The following is an 8269-nucleotide window of genomic DNA, read 5'->3' as shown; positions in this document are numbered from 1 at the left end:
CATTCCCGCCCCAAATCCTCCAATGATCTTCTTGGAGACAGCATAAATAATAATAATAATAATAATAATAATAATAATAATAATAATAATAATAATAATAATAATAATAATAATAAGAAGAAGAAGAAGAAGAAGAAGAAGAAGAAGAAGAAGAAGAAGAAGAAGTAGTTGGAGGGGACCTTGGAGGTCATCTAGTCCAACCCCCTGCTAAGGCAGGAAACCCTATACCATTTCAGACAAATGGCTGTCCAGTCTCTTCTTAAAAACTTCCAGTGTTGGAGCATTCACCACTTCTGGAGGCAGGTTGTTCCACTGGTTAATTGTTCTAACTGTCAGGAAGTTGCTCCTTAGTTCTAGGTTGCTTTTCTCCTTGACTAGTTTCCATCCATTGCTTCTTGTCCTGCTTTCAGGTGCTTTGGAGAATAGCTAGGCTCCCTCTTCTTTGTGGCAGCCCCTGAGATATTGGATCACTGCTATCATGTCACCCCTCACCCTTCTCTTTGTTAAACTAAAGGTAAAGGTAAAGGTTCCCCCGCACATGCATGCTAGTCGTTTCCGACTCTAGGGGCCGGTGCTCATCTCCGTTTCAAAGCCGAAGAGCCAGCGCTTGTCCGAGGACGTCTCCGTGGTCATGTGGCCGGCATGACTAGATGCCAAAGGCGCACGGAACGCTGTTACCTTCCCACCGTAGTGGTCCCTATTTTTCTACTTGCATTTTTACGTGCTTTCGAACTGCTAGGTTGGCAGAAGCTGGGACGAGTAACAGGCGCTCACTCTGCTACACGGCACTCGGGATTCGACCCGCCAAACTGCCGACCTTCCGATCGACAAGCTCAGCGTCCTAATCCACTGAGCCACCGCGTCCCTTTTTGTTAAACTACACATACCCAATTCCAGCAACCGTTCCCTATTTTCCTAATTCACTTTTTCACTTTTCCTAATTCACTCTAAAGCTTTCCCTGCGCAGAGCCTTAAGTAACACCAGCTGCCTGCAATTAGTGCAGGTTCTCATCCCACCAGGCTCAAGGTTGACTCAGCTTTCCATCCTTCCAAGGTAGGTAAAATGAGGACCCAGATTGTTGGGGGCAATAAGCTGACTTTGTAATTATGCCGCTTAGGGTGTGTGTGAAAGCCCTAATAAGCAGGCATATACATAGAATGAAGGCTACTGCTAAGCTTGTAAGCCACCCTGAGTCTTCGGAGAAGGGCGGGATATAAATGGAATTAAAATAAAATAACTTGTCCGTTTTCAGCTTGAGTCCCGCTGTGCGGAACCATTGAAGGACGGCTTTGAGCCTCCTTACAAGCACCTCAGTGGACTCACCGGTGATGAGCACATCGTTGAAATAGAGGCAAGCCCCCGGAATGCCCTTGAGCGCATGCTCCATACACTCCCTGGAAGATTCCTGGGGCTATGCTAACTCCAAATTGAAGGTGTTTGACCTTAAAAGCCCCCCCCCCTATGTGTCACAATTGTTTGTGTGGCTGCTGTGACCTCGTCCACAGGTAACTGCTGATAGGCCTGTGCCAAATGTAACCTAGCAAACACAGTACCCCCTTGCAGCGATGCCAAAATGTGGCTAACGACTGGCACCGGATAGGTGTGCTGCTGTAGTGCCCGATTAATGGTGCACTTGTAATCAGTGCAAATCCTGACCTCCCCATTGGCCTTAAGTGGTGTGACAATGGGAGTTTCCCATTCACCCCTGTCTACGGGCTGTAGTACCCCCTGACTGACTAGCTTGTCCAGCTCTGCATCAATTTTGTGTTTCAGTGCAAATAGCACTCTACGGGGCTTGATCCTAATTGGCATTATGGAAGGATCAAGCTTAAAGGCTATCGGAGGGCCCTTGTACTCTGCCAGGCTTGTGTCAAACACATTTGTGAATTCCTCGCATACTGACGCAAAGTTCACCACTTGTGTCTGGTGGATTCTGGTTACTTGAATGCCCAGTGAATCAAACCAATCAAGCTCTATAAAGCTTGTTCTCTGGCCCTCCACCACAATCACATCTAGGGCCCCCAAAAACCCCTTGAATTTGACGGCCAAGGTGGCCTCGCCCTTGACGGCTACTCTGGAATTCTAGAAGTCAGTTAGAATGATGTCAGATGGCCTAAGCTTGGCCCATCTCTTGCTGTGGTTGCACACGAACCGGAAGGTCTCCAGGTAAATAATGGATACAGCTGAACCAATGTCCAATTCCATCCTGCAAGGAATGCCTTGCAGCTCAACTTGAAGCCGAAGTTTTGGCTTAAGGGGGCAGCGAACTCCAGTGTGGCAAATGCTCCGACGACTGGAGCAGAAACCTACTCTATGCTGCCCTGGGCCCCCAGTACCTCTCCTGATATGATTGTCCGATTGGTGGTCCTTCTGGTGACCTCTACATACAACTGTGATGTGGCCAGTTTTCCCACAGGCTTTTGGCGGGCTGCAATGCCTTCACGGCTCCACCGGTGGCTTCACCCGCCATGACTTCTTTTAGGGCTTCTTGGAGAGAGAGTCTCTTTTGCGAAACGTTTTTGTTGAAGCTTGTCTCAAGACCGCAATGAACTCTGTGGCCATCTCACCGGGTTGTTGGACTGACTGTTTGAAGGCATGCCTCCATGCTATCACCAACAACTTTGGTTGGAAGTGGTTGCCAATCCATTTCTTCAGGTCTGCATAAGTAGCAGACTCCAGCTGTGCCGATGCAACTAAGTTCTTTGCAATGTCGAACATTGCAGACCCGCAGACACAGAGAAGTGTTGCAGCCTTCAGGCCATCTTCGGCAACTTGGTTTGCACGGAGGTAGTTCTCTACTCTTGAATGTAGGATGATCATCTCTCTGGGTGAGTGACATCGAATTCCTCGAGCTTTCCGACTTTCGCCATGGTGGAAGTCTTCGCGGCTTGTGTCTCGCGTTGCCTCATGCTGCTTCTCTTCATAGGCCCTGGGACAGGTCTGCAGGGTGGGGTGGTCACTAGCGTGGCTTGCTAGGCCGACCGAGGGGGGGGGAACGTTGTCCCTGCCAGGCGCTGTGTTAGCCTCACTCTTTCGGAGAAGCAGCATCCCACCTTCATTGCCAATGTTGTGTAGTGAGTTCTTTGCTGGCAATAAGCGAGACAAGAGGTTGCAAACAGGAATATTACTTTATTGAGGCAAACAGGAACAGAACTGAAACAGAGACTGCTGTGCAGCTACTTATATGGTTGGCCACTAGACGGTGGCCAATAGGTTTAAAGGAACCCATTCCCATCCCAAATCCTCCAATGATCTTCTTGGAGACAGCAAGTCTGGCTTAGTCAGTGACCATTATACAGACACACCATTGAGCAACAATAAGCAGCATTCAAACAGACACGTGAACAGTTCAAGTAAAAATCCCAATACATTACAGAGGCAAGAATCAACCAGACTAGAAGTAGCTGACTGATTGGTCCTTCATGCATGTCCAACCAATCATTTCCACAGAGACATCTGGCATAACCATCAGAACTCTTACATTTTTCTTAAGAAGGATCAATACTCGTGTAAAATGTAGTTTATTTTGATAAAAGAAAATCATAAATTGGACTGAACATAAATCCATGAAAGTCTTAGTTTAAAAGTTTATAAAGTTATTTTGGTGAATTATGTGAACTCTGAGGCCTGTATAGTGCAGTGGCCATAACTTATACTCCAGGTAAATATATCTACTTCCCTGAACTTGTTCCTACCCCCGGAGTCAAATGGCTTCCTGGGTGAATTCTTCAAGTAGAGCATAATTTAGGGATTCTGAGCATCGTGTAATTTGGGTCAGATTCTTATCTCCCTCAAATACAAAGTCCAAATTAAATTAAAGCTAAGATAAGCTGATGCATTTCTCCTGTTGAAAGGCAGCATTCACCTACCCTCCTAGAGAAGGAAATATTTTGTGGAATATTAAAAAGGCAGAATATTATATTTCCCCAGAGGAATAATGGAGAAAAATCTTAGGCAGAAACCAGCTCCCGGTCTCCTTCCCCCAAGCATAAACCAGCTTTTAGAAATGCATATTTAGTAAAGTGCAGGGAAACTGGGGGAGGAGGCTGGAGCTAAGGGGATTTGAAAAACAAAAACTCCAAGGACAGGAACATGACCTTTAGGACATAATAGGATTAACCTACCACAATTAGAACACCAAACAGGTCAAGCTCAGGTCAAAATACATTGCACAGGAACTGGAACAACCTCAATACAAAGCCCAAAGAAGGTATAAAAATCCACCAGCTCCCAACTCCATTTTGTCAGCCACCCAGAAACATGCTGTTTCGCTGAAGTTTCTGGTAATTAAATAAACAATAAACTTCCTTCCCAAGCAGCCTCCATTTCATTTCCAGCATCTTAGCTTCCATTTTGTTTACTCCTGGCTTGGACTGGATCTGATGATTTTTCTTTCAACAATTTGGGACCCAGATGGTACTCTGACCAAGGGACCCAGCCTGGGTAAGCCTCCATCTTGCCTGCAACAGACACCTTGTGTCTGTGGGTGGGTTTCCCAGACCCTGCCAATTTGGAGCAAGGAGAGTAAAGGGAGTTTTGAGTTTCTGAGCTCCATGGTTGCTTGGAAAGAAGATGAGTACCTCTAAATTTTAAATTTAAATGCCAAGGAGACAAAAGTGACTCTGGATGAAGTGGACAGGATCATGGGGAAATTAAGTGCCGCCACGTGTCTGTTGGACCCGTGTCCCTCCTGGCTGGTTTATGCAGCTCGGGAAGTTACATGAGGCTGGCTCCTAGCAGTTATCAATGCTTCATTGAGTGAGGGGTGCTTCCCTGCCACCTTGAAAGAGGCGGTGGTAAGGCCCCTCCTCAAGAAACCTGCCTTGGATCCAGCTATTTTAAATAACTTTCGTCCTGTCTCCAACCTTCGCTTTCTTGCGAAGGTTGTTGAGAGCGTGGTGGCATGGCAGCTCCCTTTGGTCCTGGAGGAAACTGAGTATCTGGATCCGTACCAATCGGGTTTCAGGCCCGGGTACAGCACGGAGAAGGCATTGGTTGCGCTGGTGGATGATCTCTGATGGGCCCGAGATAGGGGTTATTCCTCTGTCCTGGTCCTATTAGATCTCTCAGCAGCTTTTGATACCATCGACCATGGTATCTTGCTGCGACGTCTTGAGGGGTTGGGAGTGGGAGGCACCGTTTTATGGTGGTTCTCCTCCTACCTCTCAGGCCATTCGCAGACGGTGTTGGCAGGGGGGCAGAGGTCAGCCCCTAGGCCCCTTAGTTGTGGGGTGCATCAGGGGTCGGTACTCTCGCCCCTCCTGTTCAACATCTATATGAAGCCGCTGGGTGAGATCATCTGTGGTTTCGGGGTGAGGTATCATCAATATGCTGATGATACCCAGCTTTTCATCTCCACCCCGAACCAACCCAGTGATGCCCTCGATGTGATGTCCCATTGCCTGGAAGCGGTACAGATCTGGATGGGGAAGAACAGGCTCCGGCTCAACCCGGCCAAGACTGAGTGGCTTTACGTACCGGCATCTCATTTAGTCCAAGAGGTTCCATCTTTGGTTATGTGAGGAGAGATGTTACCTCCCGTTGATAGGGCACACAATTTAGGCGTCCTCCTGGATTCACGACTCAGTTTTGAAGATCATATTGGAGTCGTGGCCAGGGGGGCATTTGCCCAGGTTCGCCTGGTGTGCCAGTTGCGCCCCTATCTGGACCGAGATGCCCTACATACAGTCACCCACACACTCATTACTTCCCGTATAGATTACTGCAATGCTCTCTACATGGGGCTGCCCTTGAAGTCCACCTGGAGGCTTCAACTGGTGCAGAATGCGGCCGTGCGGGTAGTGATGCGAGCATCCCGATACTCCCATATTACATCCCTCCTGCGTGAGCTGCATTGGTTACCGGTTGTCCTCCGGGTGAGATTTGAGATTTAAGGTGCTGGTACTTACCTTTAAAGCCCTACATGGCTTAGGCCCGGGATACTTGCAGGACCATCTGCTGCCGGGAACGACTTCCCATCGCCCAGTGTGCTCACACAGATAGGGCCTCCTCAGGGTGCCATCGGCTAGACAATGTCGGCTGGCGACCCCCAGGGGGAGGGCCTTCTCTGTGGGAGCGTCAGCCCTATGGAACCAACTCCCCCTTGAGTTTCGGATGGCCCTGGATCTCTGATCCTTTCGCCGCGGCCTCAAAACACTCCTTTTCCATCAGGCTGACCTGGACTGACAGGGATTTTAATTATGTTTTTAATTTTTAACTTAATTTTAATTTTAATTTATTCTACAGGGGCCATTAATTTAATTTCTTTTTAACTTTTGTATTATTGTATTTTATTGTTGTTAGCCGCCCTGAGTCCTTCGGGAGATAGGGCGGCATATAAGTCCCAATAATAAGTCCCAATAATAAAAGAGGCTCTCTCTCTCTCTCTCTCTCTCTCTCTCTGTGTTTGTGCGTTTGTGTGTATATGTGTAGGTGGAATCTCTCTCTGCCACAGCTGGACCCTGCTCCCTCTCTCCTTTCCTAACCGCAAAAAGGATCTGTTCAACCATCAGACCCTGGAAAGCAAGGGGGTTTGGCCAGAATGCAGGACCTTTTGAGAAAGAGAAGAGAAAGTCCATGGCAAGTGAGTGCAAAGGAAAGAAAGGGTTTCACTCCTGGGCAACTAGCTAAAAATCACTGAGCAGAGTCCTATCCTGAAAGGAGGTAACTGTACTCTGAAATCACAGCAGACAGAGTCCTCCCAGGCCATTTGCCTGAAAAACTGAGGGTTTACCACAGGTTGGAAGGTACCTCCATCTGTTGGGGGTGGTGTATTCTGTGGGCAGTATATTCCACAGGTTGTGAGTGACCCAGGAGAAAGTCTTAGAGTCTCATCGCAGACAGTGGGAAAGAGCATGGGATCTAGGATCCCACCGAGATCTCCTTTAGGGAGGCTAATGGATGTCTGGGGCCAGGACAAATTGCCCATCCATGTGGGAATGTGTAAGAAGTGCACACACAGATTGTGTAAGGAGTGGACTTTGCTCAGGGATGAAGCAGGAAAAAACCAATTTGGCTAAATAAAGGTACCTAAAAGAAAAAGGAAATTCTTCCCCCTCTTCTATGCAACCAATTAATGTTTGTTAAAATTTTTGCCTTCCCTAATTTGAGTTAATTGAGATTTATGGTGGGAATGACCAGGATGTGTAAAGCTAAGAATTCTGTTTCCCTTTTCTGTTCTCTTTCCCTTTGTGTGTGTTAAAATCTTTGCGTGTTACATAAATGTAACTGTTAAATGTATTTAATCCAAAGAGACAAAAAATTTAAATTCTGTTAGAAAATAATGTTAAAATAAGCCACACACCCCCAAAATACCTTCACCCTTTGCCTTTGCCTGGCCAGCAAAACAGGATGAAGAGAACTGTGTCCCCCTTTTATTTTCTCCATGTAACATTAAAACAGCCCAGGTTTGTCAGGAGGGAAGAAGAAAAGTTTTGTTCATTTGCTAGTTTTATTTGTGCATTTTCTGTATGTGTTGCAAGTGGATTTTATCTGTCTATCCTTCTCCTGAAACATGAGGAGCCTCATGAACTCAAGTTTTTTGTGTAGGAAAATAACCTTAAGTTACTTTTCTTATCCTATCACTAATCAGTGAAACTACTATGGAACTAATCCTACAGCATATAAGCATTTTTTAAATCTCTAAAATAATGTGGTCTTTTCATCTAAACTGTGTATTGGTAATGTTGGACAAAATACTGTCAGGATGTTTAAATCTTTTAAAACAAATATTAGAGGTAGATTCTCCATGCCCCAAGAATTGTACAAACTAAAATATTAGGCTTATTTGGAGCTTTCAGCATTCTCAAGCTATCCAGCTTCTCTTTTCTCCGCATCAGTGGTGTCCACATTTTGTTGTGACTGGTTTTATCTGTTTCTTTAACAACTGCAGTATTAATGCCTTTTCAAAATCCTGCCTACAAGCTATCCACCCTCCCATTCCATTTCTCCATTTCTTATCCTCTGTTCTCCATTCCTGTGTCAGACCAACAATCCCTCTTCTGGGAGAGTCACCTACAAAGCGGGGAGGGGACTCTGTTCTCATATCTTTCAGCCCTGCACAGATGACTCAGCAACCATTGGGAGCAGAGCACACTGACCCAGATGCTGCCTCCAGAGAAGACCCTCCATACATTTGAGCCAGGGAATTGGGTTTGGATCCAGCCATCCACTAGAAAGTCACCATGTGAGCAGAGTGGAACAGATCTTCCCAGGTCCTACACCACCCAGATGCCTGTGAAAGCTGCAGAGAGAGGAATGACTCCTGGA

Source organism: Vipera berus, assembly GCF_964194415.1.
Source record: "Vipera berus genome assembly, chromosome: Z".
Lineage (NCBI taxonomy): Eukaryota > Metazoa > Chordata > Lepidosauria > Squamata > Viperidae > Vipera > Vipera berus.
Note: the sequence above shows the minus strand (reverse complement) of the source record.